The following is a 20,475-nucleotide window of genomic DNA, read 5'->3' as shown; positions in this document are numbered from 1 at the left end:
CCTCTATTCAGGGGAGAGACACCATACTACAAACAGGACGGACAATGCTATCTGAGAGGTATGTTGTTTGCTTGACTCCTTATTTCCTGATTGTGGTTAATGGCATGGGGATCACTTTTCTCTGAGATGAAGACCTTACCTGATTCAACAGACAATGCATCTGTCAGTAGTGTTGAAGTGGTCACTAAAGAGCTGCAGTATAAACCTTTAAATGGAGTGCAGAAGATAAGTCATGGGGGCATATTTCATAGCGCAGGAACATCAGAAGCTTGTGTGCAAACTAACAGGGCCTATATGAGAGGTACTGAGCTTGCAGAGTTCGCAATACCCAGGACAAGAGTAACCTTCTGTTCATGAGCACTAAGGATGCAGTAAACTCCTGAAACCTGGAGACTTCTCCAATTTGATCACAAGCACGTGTATTGAAAGCTTTGGGCCTCAAGGGCATGGCACAGCTACAGAAACTTCTCACTCTCTCTCATTAGATATGGTTTCTTGGATGCTGCCTGATGATGCACAGTTATCTCCTGACTGAACTAAACATCCAAGCAAATGCACGTCACTTGCCCCTTAACCAGAAATAAAGAGCATGATGGCATGCAGCTTCAAGGAGAAACAAGAAGTCCTTAAGGGAAAATTCTCAGGTTTTGGGGGAATAACATGACAACAAATTAGTGTAAGTACAGACATGCCTCAGGGTTTTATTGTCTTAGAGCTAAATCTCAGAGACAGATGAATACAAACTGGTCCCAAACCAGAGGATGACAAGTTAGCTGTGGAAGGTAGAGCAGTTGGAGAGGATTGTATCTTGATGCTCTTGATACAAGGGGACAGGGCTGGTGTTTTCTGGGCTTTGGAGAAAGATGTGGGACCTTTTAGCAGCAAATAATATGCATAGTCATTGCTACTCGGTAGGACAAGGGTTAACAACTTTAAACTAAATGAGGGTATACTTAGATCAGATATAAGAAGGAAATTCTTCTCTCAGAGAGTGGTTTCAGAGGCACTGGCACAGGTTTCCCAGAGAAGCTGTGGATGCCCCACCCCTGGAAGTGTTCAAGGCTGGGCTGGATGGGGCTTTGGGCAACCTGGTCTGGTGGGAGGTGTCCCTGCCCATGGCTGGGGGGTTGGAACTGGATGGGCTTACAGGTCCCTTCCAACCCAAGCCATTCTATGATTTTACTTTCTAAAAGCAGCTAAGACACAAATAATATGAAGTAAAGTATGTAAGGAAAGAAAATACTGGAAAAGGAGCAGATAAAATAAATGGATGACTGGGTAGATGACAGAGGAATATAAGATGGAAATTGTCTGAGAGAACACACAAATAAGCAACAATATAAAATGATAAACTGAAAATCAAAGACATTAATGGGCTACCTTTCTAGTCAGTATTTAAAAGGGTTTTGAAATAATGGTTGAAGTTATTTGCTGTAGAGAAAACTATCAAGTTATATAGTTGGTATAATATTTACTGGTGTTTGTCATTTCACATTGCGGCCACAAGAGTTCTTTCATGATGAATTAATTACATTACTATATACATTAGTGGCACAGTACATTACAAAACTGGGAATAGCCCTGGCCTTTCATCTAGACATGGTTAACTGTTTAGAAAGTAGTGTTAAGGGCCAGTTGAATAGTGTCCTGAGGAGATCACAGGAAGAGATCATAACAGATCATACCTTTCAATACCTTCAATACCTTTTGGAAAAGCACATATTAAAAGTTTGGTGTGCGTCTTCATATACATTACAGAGCTAAAAAAATAAATATAAATCAGAGCTCACAAACTTTGTTGGAGGCTTAATTGCCATGTTTTTACTTGGTTTGAAAATGTAGTTATTTAACCTGAATGAACAGGATGGGGGGGATAGTTCTTTGTTTGTTTGCCTGTGTTTGGTGCTGACCTACAGTCAAATCTAAGATAATAATGTATTTAACTTTGTGTATGCAAATAACCCAGTGAAGTCAATTAGACTGGTCCATTAGTAGTATTATGTATGTGCATAAGACTTTATAGATTTGGAGTTTAATAATTTCCCTATTTTTGTCTTTGAATTTAAGCTTGTTGTCTAGACAGCACAAGTTCATACAGCTCTAAACTGCTATAATCTTCTTACATTCATTTGACAAATGTCTGAAGCAAATATTTCAAGAAAAAATTTAAAAAGCTCTTTCTTGAGACTTTGTACTTCAAAGCAAATCATTAATGTTTTGACAAAACCAAGAAAAAATACGTTGTAAGGTATAACACTGTTCTTCTATTTCAAAAGCTCTGCAAGGTAAGCTGTGAGTAACAATTTTCAAACTCTACGCCTGGGTCCTTCAAATGTTTTATACATGTTAACCTCATGCATATAAATATTTGTATAAGTGTTTGCGGAGTCAAGGTCATCAATAGGAACTTAATACTGTTTGGCGCTCTACTGTCTGTGCTTTGTCTCCTTAACATTACTTTATTTTGAATGACTTTCTGCATAATGCCAGTACTGAAAGTGTTGTTTATTTTGTTTTGAATGTGGAAGTGTTGTAGAAGTTTTCAAAATACCTTGTTGGCTGTCAAGAAAAAAATACGTTCTATGACTTAGGCATAGTTGCCTGGATCAGGCTGATGGTTATTTAAATATGTCTTTAAGAAATAACCACATATTTAAAAGTTAAATACATGAGATACCATAAACATTTTAAGTAGTATTATAGTGTTAAAACAGCAAGGTCACTTGGGCCAAACAAGTATGTGAGCTTCAGATCACTTTCAAAATATATATCCAGAAGTTCCTGAACAGACAATTCTACATATTTTCAATTAAGCTGGATACCCAAAGCCTTTTTAGTCCATTTATGAGTCAAGCAGAAGCAGATACACAGAAGCAATTAATTTTGACAACAAATGCTAAGCTTTTTATCTCTGTATTCTATAATGTGTTCCAAGTACTAAACAGCTCAAATACAAAAATGTCAAGTAGTGAGTCTAGCTTGAAATACAAATATGAAGCTTGACTTGCATTAAGAAGTTTGGCATTGGATAACATGATTTACAAATACTTTCTAGGTAAGAAATGTGTTCAAATGCATTTTTTTATTATATGCATGATATATTTTCATAGAAATAAATTCTGAAAGTATGTCCCAGTTCCCTATTCTAGGTGACTGATACATGAGAACCTCTTTCCTATTCTTCAGCTGAACATCTGTAGTTCTCAAACTCTTGGTTCCACAATGTCATATGTCTTTACAGGCATTCTTAAAGGAAAAAGTTGTTCAGATTTGTGGTTGAAATGGATACCAATTTCTATTTGCAACCCCTGCTGCCCCTCCACCTCCAGCCCCTTTAAACTAGGTATGCATTAACTCTGCTTTGCTCTCTGCAGTTCTCTAGTTCCAGTTTCAAGTGAAGCGGTTCCTAGTGTTTCTTTGTTGGTGATGGTTGGCTTGTTTGGGTTTCTTTGTTTGCTGCTTTTTTATTTTTTCCCACCCTTTTCCCTTTGGAGAGAACCACGGATTTATTTACTTAACATTCAAAGCTATTGCAGTGGCAATTTTCCCCCTTGTATAAAGTTTGTATGCTTCCTTGCTAAATGCTTTCTCTGAATTCAGTGCAATCTTTAAAGCATAACTGTGGATCATCATGGTTAACATTGACTCCAGAATGCTCCAGCCTGTAAATTCAGATTTAGAGAGAAAATGTTAATCTGCAGCAAACCTATACTTTAATAGACTGGTTCTTAACAAATAGCAAGCCTATTTCTAATGTAGATGATGGCACCATCTCTTGAAAGTAACATGGTAAAACAGCAGAGATCTATAGCGTAACATGGTAAAACAGCAGAGATCTATAGCGAAGGACAATTACATGCCAACATTCTGCCCGCTTAAAAATCTAAACTTTTTTTTTTTTTTGCCTGCAATTGATACAAGATTTGCATAATTTCATACACAGGCATGTGTTTCTTTTGGCCTTTCACAAGTTTTCATTGAATGAGGGTCCCTCATTTTAATTGCTGAGGTTTTTTCCCTGTAGTCACTTCTAACATTTTGACACTGGTGTAAATTTTATTCTTCACTCATACATTAATTTACCTCTTCTGAAATAAGTAATATGTTTCCATGGAAGATTTTTCCAAAACAGAGTGAAAGAGTGCTCTTCTTAATAAAGAAAAGGTAGAAAAGAGAAGCAAATTCGAGCTAATGGTATCATCATTAGCTATCCAGGAGTTTTATCAGTCTTTACTTTCCTTTTATCCTCCTTCATAGCCACAGAATTCACAAAATTCACATACACGCATGCAGAAAAGCTTTTTCTTTGAAGACCCTGATACCATTGAAGAATCCCCCAGCTACCACTGTTTTCTAGAGATCTACCTTGGAAGTTGCCTGCATGTGCACATTCAAGGCCAGAAACCTTACTGGTATTCTCATGTTTGTAAAATACCTCAGTGTTCATGAGGATTACTTCAGCCTCCACCGGAAAGTACTATCAGGTAAGAAACTATCTTTCAGCATAAAGAATGTGTTAGGCATCTCAAGGAATAGTTCAACTGTGAAGACACTGAATTCTTCAGATCTGTTCAGGGAACAACCCAGCTTACATCTTCGTATAGGCTGCTTCCTTTCATGATTGTCCCAGTTCTTGATTGCCTCACATTGAAAAGGAGTCATGACCTTGCTAGTCATTTATGTCCCTGATATTTTCTCATGATTTACTGACTTCAAATTAGAGCTGAAGGCTTTCAATGTACATGACAAAGCTGTAGCCTTCAGCAAAAAGTTTGAACCCTGGATTTGTCAAGTAAGAGAAAGCAACTTTGACACATTAAGACCTGCTGACCTGTTGTGGTTGAAAATGAGCAAACACTCAACAGTCTGATACTGAAGACTAGAGAGGGGAACACTTGGTAAGTCTCAGTTGTCAGTTTAGCCAATACACCTCTGAAATGGGCAAGGAGAATGAGAGCCATTGTCAAACATCTGTAGTTCCAGCTTACAATTTAAGGACACTGAGCAATTCAGCAGGTTATCTTGTAATGGTGGAAGGAAATAGGATTTCATGCAGGAACCTACTAAATGTGAAAAGACCAAGCAGTGTGGCTTTAGATAGGGCTTAACAATCCATTCAGGATCATATTTACAAACCCATTCTTGATCACTTCTACTATCAAAATAAAAATGAATTACCTTAAATGAAATGAAGAAGGTCTAATAATCAGCATATCATGTCTTTACCTGCTTGATGACAAAAAATAGTTTTCACTGTTTCTTTAGAACTAAAGGACAAAAATGGTGGACGCACTTTTTTTTTTGGGGGGGGGTACAAACATGGTATTCATATTTATAGATTTAAATTTGCTATGTGGTAATCTAAATACAAAATTTATGACAGAAATTGCACCTCGATTTTAAGGAGACCACAACTTGGAAAGCCTCTGGAGACCAGTAACCTGGGATATGCTCTGACGCTTATCTGGCCCAGTTTAGACATATCTAAGCAACACCAAATAAATGCCTAATAACACCCAAGTGTGTTGGCTGGACCTCATGTAAAAATAATTCAAATCATAGCACTGAAGAAAATATTTACTGTGGTTACCAAGATCAAATGGGGAACAATATGTAAAATGGTCACTGAGGTTGATAATGGTTTCACAGCTGAGAAAGACATTAGTGCTTATACCAAAGCTGCCTCACAGGCAAAGCCTGTGGTATTAGGATTCAATAGATGAGCTCAAAAAAAAAAAATAAAATCAGCTGATCTGTTTAGGCAGAAAGAATTTGAGATGGGCATAGGTCAAAAGAAAGGAGTCATAGAGGTGTATGGTATATTGAAAATGAGGCGGTAGTGCCAGACTTATGTACATTTGCAGCTCTTTGAAAAATGTCAAATGTTCCCATTATTGCTACTAAGCACAGTACTGCTATGAGGAGGACATCTAAGCAAATATGTAAGAAGGACATCTGTTCAAAATTTTGGCTCCTGAATTGAGACTTTCAGAGAGTTTCAGAGACCTCCCAGGAGCATTTGGGCCACACAAAGCTGATGTTTGGTATTTACATCACAGGCTATTTTGCCCTGAGATTTTTCTGTGTTAATGAACAACACACACAAAGGCAGCACTGTAAGTCAAATTCCCCTGAAGACAATGTAACTAGGCCAGCTGACGTACTGAGGCCTTGCTGAATAGAGGCGAGTACTGATCTTTCATCGGGCTGCACTAAAAGCCTTGTCAAATACCTAAAAGCTTTGGAATGCCCATGCAGACTCGATTCAGCTCACATCTGTGCATGGACAGGGTGTGTATACTTGTGTTGGATGCAACAGCAACTTTAGGTGATGAAAGAAAACATCTACTTCACCTGCAAACTATGGTTAGTTTTTCCCAAAAGCTGAAAACATGAAATTTGGTATTACTTCAAAGCCTAGGACCACTTTTCTCACACAAGCTTTTCCTCCTGATCACGCTTGCAAAGTTTTCAGTCCCTGATCCTAACCCTGAAGCTTCTAGATCACTTCAAACAAACTGGGAACAAATGGGGAGAAATGTCTGAGACCCTGAACAACAGACAGGCTGCTAAGCCCCTCATCTGAGTGTGTGTGTGCGTGAGCGTGCGTGCATTTCTATCTCGGTTGCTCAGAATGGATTAATGAGTTTTGCAAGCTACCAGGGAGAATTATTATTCCAGGACTGAAGTTGTTCGTTCATTTCTGTGGAAACAAAGCGTTGCTGAGACTTACCAGAGTGAATGCAACAGAGTACAGCAAGGCATGCACCCTGCTGAGTTCACTCCAGGCATTTGCTAAAAAAGCATGTATCATAGAAACAGAAATGAACTTTTGGGTCTCCCAGGGTCTGATTAAATTCCAAAAGGGGAGAGTTTCCCATTGTGTCTTCCATCTGCCTGTTTCAAGACCATACAGCAGATTCAGAGCAGGACTTCTGAAGTTAAATCCTTAATTCAAAATGTCTAACTCTTAGAGGGCTCATAGCAACACTTTTCATATCCAAAGTTGTTCAGCATATCACTCACATTCATATATGTTGATTTAGAATTGCATTATATTTGGTATACACTGTAATCCTGAATGCTGACCTCAATTTTCTTGGTCTGCCTTGTGCCTCTCCATGTGATCAGTAAATCCGTATTTGACCCTAGTTCTACATGTAAAAATTTTGCTGACAGTTGCAAACTCTGGTGTCAATGCCCTGAGTAGAGCATAAGGGAAGAAAGACAGTGACTACAACCAGTGCAGCTGGAAAAAACAATTTGGTTCTGTGGCAGTAAAATAAAGGTGTGTTACAGATAGGAATCAGTACTAAAACTCCATGCATCTATTTACATACATATACATACTGCTGCAGAGAAGACATGCTTTACTAACACTCCTGGAAGCAATAAGCAAGGGATTTAAGCTGCAAAAGGGAACTATATATTTAAGGTATATATGAAAAGTACTGGAAAGTTTTTCCAAAAGGCCTTTTGAAACAGCAATAAACCCAAGTAACAGCAGCAGGTTGGATGCATTTTATAAGCTAGAGTTTTGCTGTGCTGTGAATTAACCAAGTAACTTTAAACACTGTTCATTTTGTTTTCTTTGTAGATATGCTGTCTGGAGTTGCTATTCTTATGAAGAACTGCGTTTTTAGATAATGTAGGTTTTTTTTTTTTCCTTGTACATTAGTGATCTATCAAGTTCACTGAATTTCACAACGTACCCTAACATTCCACTTCTTTTGTGTAAGCTACTTCCCTTTTCATCTCTGCTGATAGTCTTATAATTTTCTTCACTACCAGACTCTATTTGATATTATAGGGCATGTGTTCTAGTAAAGTAATTTAACGGAGGAAAAAGAATACAATTAACCTCTCATCGTTGTGTAACACTGGAATAACAAAGTTATCTGTACTTGTACCAGCTCAGTTTATTTTTACAATAATGGAATTCTTAAATTTTCTTAATGACAGAGGGTAGAACCCATGTCAGTGTTTAGTGAGATTTTCAAAACATGGTGCTCTTAAGTACATTTAGGATCTTAAGTATCTTAGGACATTTACAGCCAATATTTGCAACATCAAAATATCTTTCCTGGAGTACTATAGAAGGAGCTCCACAGCTGCTGTCAGTATTACATAAGTTACATGGGCTTGCACAAGGTGACTGTTCATCAGTTCTGTTCATCAGCACATTAAGCTTCCTGCCAACAAGAGAAGATTTCAATGACAGTACACCTCCAGTATGTCGACAAAAATACATAAGCATTTACCTAAAGAGCTTTCTGAGGTAGGCATGGATTATATTTTTCAATATTTTAAAAGGGTTATGTTGCTGGAAATGACTCTTACCAAAACAGCTCGGGGGGGGGGGGGGGGGGGGGGGGGAAGACAGTAATTGATCACACCAAAAAACTGAGTAGGAACAGGATTTTTCCCCTTGAAAGAATAATCAGTGTGGAGTGCAGAGATTAGAGTGATGAGGCAGAGCAGTGTGAACCACCCTAATTTCCAACAATGTTGTGATATTTTCCGCCATGCCAGTAGAAAAAGCACAGGCATAAAATCGCTACCCTGCTGAGAAGCAACACTAAAGATCAGTTATCAATAGCAGGTTGATGCCTCGAGGGGAATGCCCAAGATGTGTGTAGAGGTTTGCGTTCTGTTCAGAATACCGATAAACAGCTCTGCTTAAAATGGAGTATACAGCTATTTGAGCAATTAGGAAGCTTGTCGTGGAAAATCTTTTTCTGGATGTCAAAACAAGATGAAATTAAGGAAGATTTCCTAAACAAAATGGTTAGATTCGATAACTAAAACTCAAAATTTTCAGAGACAGTCTAGTGTAGTACCACAGAAGAAAATTATTATATTTGCAGATAAATAATTAACATAATCTAACAATGTAATACTATTGCAAAAGAAAGCAGATTTTGTTCTAAGGTGTATTGAGTTGCCATATGGAATATATTTCTGAAAATGTCAGAAATGAGGAAAAATTCACCTGTTTATAACCCCTCTGGTTTTCTTCAATATTGCAGTTGAAGAAGGGAGCCTTTTGCCCTGTCAAAACAGTTTTCCCTGTTGTGCAAAGACACGGCATTACTGAAAACTAAGGAAAAATATATGGTCAAAATTATCTGAAGTTTTCCTAAACGGGAAAATAGCTAATTCAGTAGGATGCAAGCACAGAAGGTCCATCTTATTTGGAAGGACTGAACGATATTTATTATTCAAACAACAGCATTATTTTTGTGGGAGAAGCCAGTCTGTGGAACAAGGACTCTACTGTAGTTCACAGCAGTCACTTTCCCAAAAGGGTGCACATGAGTAATGTTTTTAATACCATATAGATCATCATCACAATGCATTAAATAGTTAGTGACAGACTGTTTTGTCAATAGAGAGATTGTTTATAAATAGGACAGCTGGAAGCTGACTGTTACTGAGTCAGAAGTCACAGAAAACTTAATACTGAAAGGAAGGGTTAGAGTCTTTGGCTCTTAATTTTGTCTTTATTCATGAACTTCATTCTAAATTGCCTTAAACATTTAATTTAAAAATTAAATGTAGTTGCTAATAGATATCTCATTTCAAGCAGCAAATAACTTATATTGGACTAAAACAATAAGGTTGCGATTTAGGTGCAATGTGAAAAAATAGGCCAGAAATGCAGAAAGCCTGAAGTTACTTTAAATACTTTTTGATGACACAGAATGTTAATTGAATGAGTGTTTTGCATAATTGGCAGGGCTCTTTCAGCATAATTAAAAAAAAAAAAAACACACACACACAAAAAAACCCTACATTGGAGAGACCCATGGAATGACCCCCTCCGGAGAGATGACCCAGCTTTTGAGAAATCTCTTTGGTGATTCTTGACAATCAGTGAAAAGGGCCTTTAGGGAATGATTTCTCTCCTTTTAGCTGCTGACACTGTAATTGTCCTGAATACTTCAGCAAGGTGTCCAGAGAGTTATGGTAGTATCTACCAGACTTTCCTAATGGAGCTAAGCACCTGAATGTGGAGCATTTTGCTTTCTCAATACTAGCAAGAGTTATATCTCTCACTTACTGGTCAGAACATAATCTTAAATCTTACCTCTCACGAGTAATGACAATGTAGCCATTACACCCAGGATCTCCTAAAATCAGTCAGACAAGCCTACTTTTGCATCAGGTCAGTTGTCTTTCAACGGACGGTCCAGCGCTCATGGGATATGGGATATGTCAATGTATATACAAACGTGCATGAACATTAAGATTGCTAGATGGAAGATATTAGCTAAATAAGGCAGCAATGTGTAGACTAATTGAGCTTGACACTGGCTACCTTCACCAGCTGTACAACAAGCAGTGAAATCCAAGAAGGTTCTTCTCTAGTTCTTCATCATGAACAGGGGGCAAAGCTTTAATTAATTTGCTCATTTTGCATACTATTAGAAAGGAGAAGGTGACTTCCTAAACAAGAAGTTGGGTGGAGTCAAAATTTCTGATGTGCTGTTTGCCCTCCCCACTTAACAGGATTAGGAATCCTGTTAAACTTCAGCAGACCTCCTCCATTTTGTGTACTGTTGCAGTGAATGATGATATGAAAAAAGCCAGGAATGCTTGTGGGATTTAAGGTATGTGTCAAATAACGGTTTAGGATTCCTTCCTCAGTCTGATAGCTTTGTAGCCATGTCCACAAAACAGGAGTTAGTGTTTTAGAAGCTCTGCTATTTCCTACACTCAGGTACAGTTCTGCTTCTCTTGGGGTGTGAGTTCTTTGCTTCCTCTGAAATTAACTCTCAGGGCAGTTAGCACCTTAGAAGTATTAACATCATGATCCCTACAGAGATTGTGTTTCTGTTCATGTTACAATACCACAATCTTTGTAGAGGTTGTTTACACAGAACAAGTGAGAACTACATGTAGTCCTTTTATTAAATGAATGGTTTCTTTAGTGTTCATAAACAGTACAGCTGAAACAAGTACCTAATTGAAAATATACTTCTGATTACAGGTGCTCATTGGTACATAGAAATCTTGAGTGTACTGTATGCTGAAACCAGGCATTTTTTTTTTTAAGTATTATTTTAAATATGTTTTCTAAGTCTCTCTACTGTCATAGGATCTAGTTTCTATAAGGATTATGAACTGCATTCCTACAACTCATTTATCACAACATTGCTGATAGTAATGTATATGTAACAGACTACACAACTGAAGCTATTTCCACAGCAGTAGTCAGTCAACTGCAGACAGGTATCACAAATGATTTTGCACGTCCTTTACTGTAGTCTGTCAAAAATTTGTGATACTGGATAATCTTTGTAAAGCTTCACACCATTAAGCGGTTAATAATGTTGTAAGAACAAAACTGATGTCTTCACAGTTGTAAAGACTGCATATACAATACTGCTGGGGAACAGAAAGAACTAGAAAATGGAATCCAAAAAGAGTAATGCAATATATTTATTATTGAATTTCTTTCCTTTTTTTTTTTTTATGGATGTGTACTGATGACACCTTTAAATAGAACATTCACCATCTCTAAAACCAAGTCTACCATTTACATGTATTACTAATTCCCAACAGGTGTCTGTAAATTTGTAATAGCATGACCTTTGAGAACTGCATACTTTGCTTGACTCCAAGTACCATTTCTCCTTCTTTGAATGACTATTTATTTACCCAGCTCAGCTGGGTACTGTATGACAGCTTTTGTCCTCCATGGACACACGAAGATCCTTTTCTGTTCCATGAAATGTTGGTTTCTGGAGGTGGAGAATCTTCTTCCTGTTTCTTCTGGAAGTCTTGCAAAACCAACTCTGAAACAGAGGTGTTACTGAAAAATATTCTAGGGATTATTATTTTACCTGCATAATACACTATATTCAGTACTGACAAAAAAAATGAAATGCAAAAATTTTGTATACCAGTTTAAGGAAGGTAGATATGTTAATAAGTCAATGATTAAAAAAAAAAAAAAAGAAAAGGAATGCAAATTATCTTGAACACTTAGAATAATTATCATAAATTTTATAATCTTTCTCTCCACTTTATTTCTATAAAGAAGCTGAAATTTTGAATTTTACAAAAGCAGAAAGTTGCTTTTTTTTTTAAATATCATTTTTTAAACAAATGGTCATCCATGATGATTTCATGAATAAGATATCACTACAACTTAATATTGTTAAATATGCTTCTAATGTTATATCTTTGAAAATGGAACTGCATAGAACAGAATTAATGCCACATACTTCAGCTCAAATTACTTCAAATTATACTGACATTTAATTAATTAAAAGTTATTCTTAGAATATGAAATAATTATGTAGTTCAAATATACTTAATTTATATGATACTTGAAATAAAACAGCCCTTTCCCCATCCTTTTGAAATTAAGAGTGCTGCAAACAGCAAGCATATCTAAAAAGGATTCAGACATTAATAGATGCTGTATTTTGAAACCAAAAGTTAGAGGGGAAAAAAACAATGCAACAAATACCACCACCTCAAAATCAATTAGTTTTGTTATCAGGGAACAGTAGACCACTTCATACATTTCTCTTATTGTTCATATCAATATGAAAAACTCAAAATTTGAATGTTAATCATCAAGAAATATTAGTGCGTTAATTCTTAGGCTAGGAGCATGTCATGGTCATTGTAATAGGGTTCCTTCATGGGAAACTGTCCATATTTATATTCTTGCTGGAGACGTTTCATATACTTCTAAATGCTTGTTTATGATTGCTTACTTGCTTCAAAAGATCTTGAAAAGAACTGATCTGAGTAAAGATCATCTCAATTAAGTAGCCAAACAGAGTAACCGTGCTTTTAAACATGTTTTTCTGATTGCACCAGGGGAGTTTGCATATAAAAGTATGGCTGTGCTTCAGTCCCACAGGACAGAAGGCAACCAGGAGGGGAGATAGTCAGTGACAAGGAGTCATCTGCCTGGGACCCCAGGACCGGTCACCGGCAGAAGAAAATGTCTGAGATTAAATGAGGTCTGAGAGCAGTTTAAGAGACCTGGCGCACACAGATAAGTGTATATGTGTGTCCATATCTTTTCCTTTAAATCACAGAACCATAGAATGGCTTGGGTTGGAAGGGACTTTAAAGATCATCCAGTTTCAACCACCCTGCCATGGACTGGGATGCCACCTATTAGAAAGGGTTGCCCAGGGCCTTGAACACCTCCAGGGATGGGGCATCCACAGCTTCTCTGGGCAACCTGTTCCAGTGCCTCACTGTCCTCTGCATGAAGAATTTCTTCCTATCCTCTAATTTAAATCTCCCCTCTTTTAGTTTAAGACCATTCCGCCTACCGTTATCTACCCAAGTAAAGAGTCCTCCATCTTTTTTATAAGACCTCTTTAAGTATTGGAAGGTTGCAATGAGGTCTCTCTGGTGCCTTCTCTTCTCCAGGCTGAACAGCCCCAGCTCTCTCAATCTTTCTTCGTAGGAGAGGTGCTCCAGCCCTCTGATCATCTTTGTAGCCCTCCTCTGGACTCGCTGTAACAGCCCCACATCCTTTTTGTGCTGGGGGCCCCAAACCTGGATGCAGCACTCCAGGTGGGACCTCAGAAGGGCAGAGTAGAGACAATCCCCTCCCTTGACCTGCTGGCCACTCCTCTTTTGACGCAACCCAGGACGCAGTTGGCCTTCTGGGCTGCACACACACCCTGCTGGCTCATTTCGAGCTTTTTGTCCACCGAACCCCCAAGTCTCTCTCCACAGGGCTGCTCTCAATGAGTTCCTCTCCCAGTTTGTACTCCTGTCTGGGATTGCCCCAGCCCAGCACCTTGTACATGGACTTGTTGAACCTCATGAGGTTCACATGGGCCCACTTCTCTAGCCTGTTCAGTTTCCTTTGAATGGCATCTCCTTCTTCCGTTTTATCAACTGCATCACTCAGCTTGCAAACTTGCGGAGGGTGCAGCAATCCCATCGTCTATGTCATTGATGAAGATATTGAAAAGCACCGATTCCAAGACAGACCCCTGAGGGACGCCACTCATCACCAGGCTCCATCTGGACATAGAACCATTGACCGGTTTTCTCTGGGTGCAGCCATCAAGCCTTATCCACCAGATGGTCCACCCTTCAAATCTATATCTTTCCAATTTAGAGACTAGAATGTTGTGTAGGACCATGTCAAAAGCCTTACAGAAATCCAAGTAGATGACATCGATTGGATATTGACTTATCGACTGATGCAGTTGCTCCATCATAGAAGGCCACCAGTTTGGTCAGGCAACATTTGTCCTTGGTGAAGCCATGCTGGCTGTCCCAGATCATGTCCTTGTCCTGCATCTGCCTTAACATTGCCACCAGGAGGATTCATTCCATGATCTTCCCAGGCAATCAAAATTTTAGAAGTGCAGAGTAGTATAAGAACTACAGATAATTTAAATAATTTTATATGCCACTTTTCAATTTCTTCTGTGAAAGTCTAATTAAATTAGTTCATACATGTTTCTTATTTTAAAAGCAAACAAAAAAAAAGACTTATTATTTTAAAGTAAGATGAAATATGAAGACTTCCTCTACTTAAAATAATTCCTAACTTTACTGTTTAATTTTTGCTTGATAATAAAAATAAAACACATTAAATTTAAATGAAACTACTTTGAATTTATTAACAAAATTTCTGCATGCAATTAATATTACTGAAACTATTTGATCATAATAATAGATAGGAATTGAATTAGATTATATTCTACAATATTCAAGTTGTTTTTCTCTTCCAGCAGATGCAATATACAGTCAGGTCAATTTTATGACTCTGTTATTTTCTTATGTTTACGTCAGTATTTATTTGACATGTTTCTACCTTCTTATTCTGCAAAGGTTAAAGTCAGTTAACCTCTTTGTGGATATTTCAAATTGCAGAATTCAGAAATGTTTCATTCAAATAAAAGAGCTCATAGGTCCACATAAGGTCAACAGAAGAAATAGAAACCCCATGAAAACAATTCCTTCAGAAAGGCTCCACTTAGCTTACAAAAAAGCCATCTCTCTCCAGTTTATTTGTTGTGTTTGGAATAAGCCATATTTGCTGTAGCTTACAGCTTGACTCTCTGAGAAAATCTGAGCATTCTGAATTGGCCTCTTTGAACTGCACATCGATTGACACCTAAGATCTGCAAACATATAATAGAAAACTTAGTAATTTTAATAATCAGTGACTGAAATATAAAAATGTCTTTCATTTCTTTTAAGAGTTTTGTTGTTTCAAAATTTTAAACAGTAAAAAAAAAAAGAGCTCTTACTGTAAAAGAATCTGTAGAAGTAGATTTAATTATATTAATTATTTGGCTTGTCCTTTTGCCTAAAGAAACAATGCAGCATTATTTTTCATACTGAGGGTTCTCATTGAATTCACCTGTGTTTAAATGTGCCTCTGGGGCTTCTGAGAATGGGCTAATACCCTATTTGATGAAATAACTAGTGTCTGCACCCAAGATGAAATTTACCTCTAGGCAGAGTCAGCCAAAGGTCTCTCTGCTGTTTAAATGGAATTAAGAGTTTATTCTGACCCTCTGTACTGTATTAATCTTACCTTAGAGAAAAAACCTCTAAGTTTTAAACACTGCCTCCACATTTCGGAAGTGGAATATGAGTTTAAAGAACAGAGCCTCAGTTGAACACTTGTATGACTGCATTTCAGGATTTTTGATTTTCTTTTTCAGATTAACATAATTGATCAAACTAAATGAAATAAAATAATCAGAATACTCTCTTCTGTCATGGCCATGGAAGTCATATTTGTCAATATCTAGTAACAGTTGCTCCACTGAATAATGAGTCTCCAGTGCTGACAGTACAAAAGAATAAATAAAATTGGATACCAGCTTATTTTTTTACGTTGAGTGCTTCTATATTCATATCTTATACTCAGAACAAAAATTCCTTCATGGATGTATTTATGTCCTTTAAACTACATAGTAAAGGGAAGAAAAAAAAAGAAAAAAAAAAAACACAATTGCTTTTCCAGTCTTTAATAGAGGATATTAAGTGATGGCTTCTTTCCATGCTTCTGGAATCTGCCAAAGTGACAATTGATAAAGAATGGCAATGGATATTAATTGTGTTTGAATTTGTTTGGTTTATCTCAGTTTTCTAATACATAAGGGTGTTTGCTTATTGTGTTTAGCACTCCACCAAAAGCAGTACTGGGGTACAGCTGTCTCAAAGCACTGCTGTGTGCAGCAGAGTTTTTCTTCTGTGGCCAAATGAACGGGTCATCCTGGCTGTAGCCATTGTGTCTGACTGTTTGCTTGGCCTCTGGCTAAGGCATACATTTTCCATTAGATTCCACTGAGAACAGAAAGCATAAAACCCTCTCCTTTCCCCTTCATCCAAAGCAAAATATCTGAGGGCATCATGCTATTTACTATTCCATGTGAGGCTGGACTGTTCATGGCTTTGTCTTAGCTCGATGTCATTTCTTTGCACTGGTAAATAATGCCATTATGAGTCTGAACCTTGGAAAGCATAGTTACATATCACAGAATCACAGAATTGTAGTGGTTGGAAGGGACCTTGAAAGATCTTTGGGTCCAACCCCCCTGCCAAAGCAGGTTCCTTAGAGCAGGAAATCTAGAAATATTTATATATCTAGAAAATTTTTTTAAAAACAATGTGAAGTATACATTTTATTAAAACAGACATAAAACTTTCATGTGCCTAACTGAAAATATAATCTGAACAGATAAAATATCGCATACTTGCCTACATAAAATTTTAATGACTTCCAACATTATTTACAGAGCCGCAGAGTAAAAATAGGAGTTAGTTTAGTGGCTTGGTCCAAAACCAGCCTGTGAATAATGGCCTGCAAAAGCCACAAGACTTTATATTATGTTTCATGTAGCCATAAGCAAACGAGAAAAAGTTTGGAGGTTAGGTGGTGGAAAGAAAGGAGAATACAGAAGAAAATGAAGTCACCATGAACTACAGTAACAATGGCCTTTGCAAAGCAAGTAGAGTATTGCTATGGAGGCAGTCAGCACACTTGGAACTAGTAGAATATCTAACGGATCTACTTGAGACAGGCATCCTAAGAAGAAATGCACGAAATGTGAATAAAAGAAATAGGTCCTCTTTGTGTTTGAGTGTACGACCTAAAGGGCGTTGCAACATTTCAGCCACTGGAGTAAATTTATTTAGCAAAATGGAGAGCAGGAGAAAGTAAGGAAAGCATGGCTTAAAGATTTGTTACTCTTGAAGATGACGTAACTTTGAAGTGTACGTTCGTGAGCATGGAAAAAAGATGATACGCGGAACTTTAAAGTGAACTGCAGTGGGTTTAAGGAAAGACAGCCATCCTGAAAAGTACTTTGGTGAGTTCAAAGATAAATATGAGAAAATTGTGTACCTGGTCTTTTATGTACTGAAACATTTCACCATGTAACAGTTATAATGGGCATCTGGTGTGACAAAGTGTTTGATAGCAGCTGAAAACAAACTGACACTTGAACTAAAAGGCAAAGTACTCAGCTTATCTTGTTGCATGAGCTTGTACAAGCAATTTTATTATGTTGTGGATTGAAAAATCTTGTTTTCTTGTTAGTTTGTTTTCTCAATGACAAATAAAGTGTGGAAAAAATAGGGTAGAAGCAATGCCAAGTGCACAGGCAGTTCACTCCTTGTAGTCACATCTCACATGGTTTCCAGGATTAGCTATACTTCCAGAGTGTGAAAGGCTATTAAGTGCCACTAGATCACAGAGTAGCTTAGGCTGTCAGCTACCATAATATTGTATAAGAAAATAGTACTACTTACTCACACTGGTTTTGTAATGTTTCATTGACATTAGCAGAAAAAATGCTTGTTTAGTGGGAGTAGGATCAATTCTTACTGCAGTAGTCTTGAAGACTGTCCGACACATTTGGTATCTGAGAAGGTGAGCAACATTGAAAAACTTGTGCAACAAGCTTGTTATGGTAGACACGTGTCATGCCTCAGACCTGTCTTGTAAGTGATGTTCAAGAAACTCTCCATCACTGAAGTTTTATATGAATGAAACATTTCACCACTTTACCCCAGTTTTCAGTTTAGCTTGATGACATAGCCAGCATCATTAGAACAGAATATAACTTGAGAATCTCCACATCCAAGTACTGTGACAAAACAGGACTGATTTTCGTTCTTTATTTTTATTTTTTTAACCTAAACTGTAGTTGAAAAACTACACAGAAGTAAAAGGAGTCATAAAAATGTAAAATGTGTGTCAGGGAGAGGAGAATTAAAACATTTAACCTAACTGAGGCACAGTTGCTACTGCATCGCCCCGGCCTACAAATTGAATGCACCTACTGTATTACCAATTAAAGAAACACTAGGTGATCTATTATTTATTTATTTATTTATTGCTAGATACCATTTGTCAGCCTGAAGTTTTGCCATGACACCTACTACGTGAATGTTCAAGTGCACCAGCTCTCTCTTCCATGACAGTAGTTTGCATCCTGCTAAGGAGGAGTAAGCAGTCTCAGTTTTCAAGATGGTACAAGTATTTACTTGGTTCAGTCCCTAAAAAAAGTATGACATTTTTACACCTCTGATTTTTTTTTTTCATTCCAGAAATGGGAATAATTAAACCACCATTTTTAATGTTTTCTGACAATATTCCAAATGTTTTCTTCTGGTACATCTTGCATTTTAATTAAAATAATTTTGTAATAGATATCTGTCTACACATAGAAATACATGTTTTGGATGCAGATTTTTTGGGGTTTTGAAAAAACTTTTAAATTTACTCTTAATTTGTATTTTACTGTGAAACAAATTATTTAAGTGCCTAATTTCATAATGTATTTTTATTTGCTAAATACTGTTTTCATTACCTGTCGCAGGCTTATTGCACAAGCTGTCCTGTAGAAAGCTCTATACAGACAGCAGCTGCAATGTTGTTTTTTTCTGATATTCTGTGAGATTTCCATTCTGTTAGTATCCATATGAGACTTTTAAAGCACCATTGTTGGTTATTTTTATTCTTTATGGACAGCACTGGGTAGTATCTGACAATTCATTACTGAGAATAATAAAAATCCACAGGGAATTTGCTCCCCCTGAGATCTGCCAAAATCTAAGCATATTTTGTTTATAATGTATGGCATTTTTGTCTAAGTTAAATTGGTAGAACCCCATAGATTTTTGGAAGAGTTGCATCAGTGTAATGAACTGAAGGACTGGTGGGTTGTTTCTCTACGCTACTTCAACAAAGATTTCCTTTGGTGTTTTCCTGTTTTGTTTTTCTCCTTCCTAGTTAGCTCTGCTTTTATATAAATGAACTATATTTGTAAAAGAGCCTGTCTGAGTCCCTGCATTAATTATTATTTTTTTTTTCAGTCATTCCTCTACTACTGCAAGGAAGAACAGTCAGGTTGCCCATCATGAAAAATACTTATCCACATCTTATACTGAACCACAAACACATTTGCATATGTATCTCTCTATTAAAATTGTTCTGTTCATTAGCAAAACTTTTTTATGGAAATGGCTTCCTTTCATAGAAAAAAAAAAGTTTTACCGCTTCTTAATCTATATTGTATATAACTTACTTAGGCTACATACAATCTCTCTGTAATAGCACTACATTAAATAGATACCCTTTATACCTGTGATAGGAAATGCACATATGATTTTATTTATTTTTTTAATGTCTCTAGGTTACATTACTACATTATTATTTACTCACTCTCCTTTCTCACAGCACTCTCTGGCATTCAGTCATCTAAAGATGTGGATGTAAATACTGTTTACTCTTCAATGTAAGAACACATCAATGATATTTGTGTTCTGAATATGTTCTAGTTATCTAAATCTGCTGCAAAATGTATAGAGAACCAATATATTTATATTTCCTGAAGGCATCTGAAGGCTCTTTATTTGATACTGACTGAGAAATTGCATGTTCATTTTTGTACTACATCTTCTCATCTCAAAAAACAAAAAGCTTAGATAGTGCTTCACTCAGTCGCATTCGCTAAACTGATGCCAGTGATGTTCAATGCATTTTCTTTTCCAAAACAAAACACTCAGTCCAGATGTCCCAATTTTGGGGGGTGAGAGCAGGGGGTTGACTGCCTTTGTCTGAATATGCATCTGTCTCCCAGGAGCAGTCTGACGGAATGTCTATTGAATGGTACATCAAGCTGTGTTGTGTCCATCCACAATGAATAAGCATGTTTGCTGCATGCATTCAGCTTGGCCATTTAGCAGCTATGGACTTGACTGTGTCAGTGTTCAAACAGGGATTCATCATTTGAACTTCAACTTTATTTAAAGAAAAAAAAAATGAACTCCTGTGACTCTTCCTCACCCAATTAAATGTCAAACTGCAGAATAATAGCCTTCTCTTTTCAGTCACATAATTTCTCCCTATCACAAGTACATAACATCCATGAAAAATGCTTGCATTGTAAGTATTACATGTAATTTCAGCTAAACTTGTTGTGTTTCCTTTATTTTTTTAATCTGATTTAG

General features: G+C 37.0%; 2 long non-coding RNA genes across 3 annotated transcripts; one reads left to right on the top strand and one right to left on the bottom strand.

The window, feature by feature from the left end:
• Positions 1-7,224: 7,224 nt before the first annotated feature.
• Positions 7,225-10,328, bottom strand: LOC310898702. Its single transcript, XR_014583562.1, has 3 exons — positions 10,091-10,328; positions 8,993-9,069; positions 7,225-8,192 (listed from the first exon to the last, which is right to left on the bottom strand). It is a non-coding gene; the product is annotated as an uncharacterized lncRNA (long non-coding RNA).
• Positions 10,329-10,488: 160 nt separating this feature from the next.
• Positions 10,489-19,472, top strand: LOC310898697. Of its 2 annotated transcripts, none has more exons than XR_014583556.1 (3): positions 10,489-10,613; positions 18,364-18,528; positions 19,339-19,472. It is a non-coding gene; the product is annotated as an uncharacterized lncRNA (long non-coding RNA). The 2 variants fall into 2 exon arrangements; XR_014583557.1 differs by having other exon boundaries at positions 10,494-10,613; positions 18,364-18,493.
• Positions 19,473-20,475: the final 1,003 nt, after the last annotated feature.

The sequence above is a fragment of the Anser anser genome, assembly GCF_964211835.1.
Source record: "Anser anser genome assembly, chromosome: 4".
Classification (NCBI taxonomy): domain Eukaryota; kingdom Metazoa; phylum Chordata; class Aves; order Anseriformes; family Anatidae; genus Anser; species Anser anser.
Note: the sequence above shows the minus strand (reverse complement) of the source record. Positions and strands in the feature narration are given on the sequence as shown.